The following is a 1,551-nucleotide window of genomic DNA, read 5'->3' as shown; positions in this document are numbered from 1 at the left end:
GACAAAGACCTCTTCCTTAACCAAATTTTAGTTAGATACCTTTGAGCCCTCTGCTTAACTAGGCTCCAATCTCAGCCTTCCATGTCCTTGGGCTGTCGGGCCCAGTTTTAGCAAGAATTCGATTAAGTCAGCTTAATGAGAATCCTCCATCCTTGATATCTAATCAAATTTCTCATCCCCTGCCTTTGACATCTGAGTGCTTGGCCAGTCATTAGCAAGAATTCTCCTGTCCTTAATGGCTCTTATGAGCTGAATTGTGTTTTCCCAAAGCTTATATGTTGAACTCCTAGCCTCAGAATATTTGAAGATAGGGTCTGTAAGTGGGTTATTAAGTTATAATAAGGTCATATGACGGGGCCCTAATCCAATATGATTGACATCCTAACAAGAAGAGGAGATTGGAGAAAAGGCTGCAGCACAGAGCGGATGAGGCAGGAACCCAGCTCGAGTGGCAGCTGGGTGGACACCATGGCTGGAATCACCACCACTGAGGCTGTGAAGCACAAGATCCAGGCTCTGCAGCAGCAGGCTGATAATGCGGAGGAAAGAGTCAAGCACCTACAGCAGGAAATGGAGGGAGAAAGCCAGGCCCGGGAACAGGCTGAGGTTGAGGTGGCCTCCTTGAACCATGGGATCCAGCTGGTTGAAGAGGAGCTGGACCGTGCTCAGGAGCTCCTGGTCCCTGCCCTGCAAAAGCTGGAAGAAGCAAAAAAAGCTGCTGATGAGAGCGAGAGAAATACGAAGGTTATTGAAAACCAGGCCTGAAAAGATGAAAAAAAAGATGGAACTCCAGGAAATCTAACTCAAAGAAGCTAAGCACATTGCAGAAGAGGCAGATAGGAAACATGAAGAGGTGGCTCGTAAGTTGGTGATTACTAAAGGAGACTTGGAACGCACAGAGGAGCGAACCAAGCTGGCAGAATCCCGTCGCTGAGAGATGGATGAGCAGATCACACTGATGGACCAGAACCTGAAGTGTCTGAGTGCTGCTGAAGAAAAGTACTCTCAAAAAGAAGACAAATATGAGGAAGAGATCAGGGTTCCTACTGATAAATACAAGGAGGCAGAGACCCGTGCTGAGTTTGCCAACAGATCAGCAGCCAAACTGGAAAAGACAATTGATGATTTGGAAGATAAACCAAAATGCACCAAAGAGGAGCACCTCTCTGTACACAAAGGATACTGGACAAGACTCTGCTTGACCTGAATGAGACATAGAGCACCCCAGGCCTACCCTGCCGCTGCTCCTCTCTCTGACCCGGACTCCACCTGAGGTCTACCTGCCTAAAGCTGACCTTTCACCTGAGGGCTGATCTTTAACAGGAAGGCTGCTTTCTCCTTTTGCCATCCCCTCCATGCCCCTATGTCTAACTGTTTAACTGTCTCTGCCACTTTCCAAAGATTCCAGTTGGGCTAGAGTCTGAGCACCTTTGGGAACAACATTTAAGGGAATGTGAGCATGATGCAAAATGTCTTTAAAAGCATGTTGTGATGTACACATTTCGTAATTACCTTTTTTGTTGTTTTGAAGCAACCATTGGTAAAAACATT

General features: G+C 46.7%; 1 pseudogene; it reads left to right on the top strand.

Annotated features, from left to right (window-relative positions):
• The first annotated feature begins 468 nt into the window (after nucleotides 1–468).
• On the top strand, nucleotides 469–1,218 carry LOC103273545 (annotated as a pseudogene).
• The last annotated feature ends 333 nt before the right edge of the window (nucleotides 1,219–1,551 follow it).

This window comes from Carlito syrichta, unplaced genomic scaffold (assembly GCF_000164805.1).
Source record: "Carlito syrichta isolate Samal-C Ts95f unplaced genomic scaffold, Tarsius_syrichta-2.0.1 Scaffold314085, whole genome shotgun sequence".
Classification (NCBI taxonomy): domain Eukaryota; kingdom Metazoa; phylum Chordata; class Mammalia; order Primates; family Tarsiidae; genus Carlito; species Carlito syrichta.
This window is presented reverse-complemented; position numbering and strand designations above follow the sequence as displayed.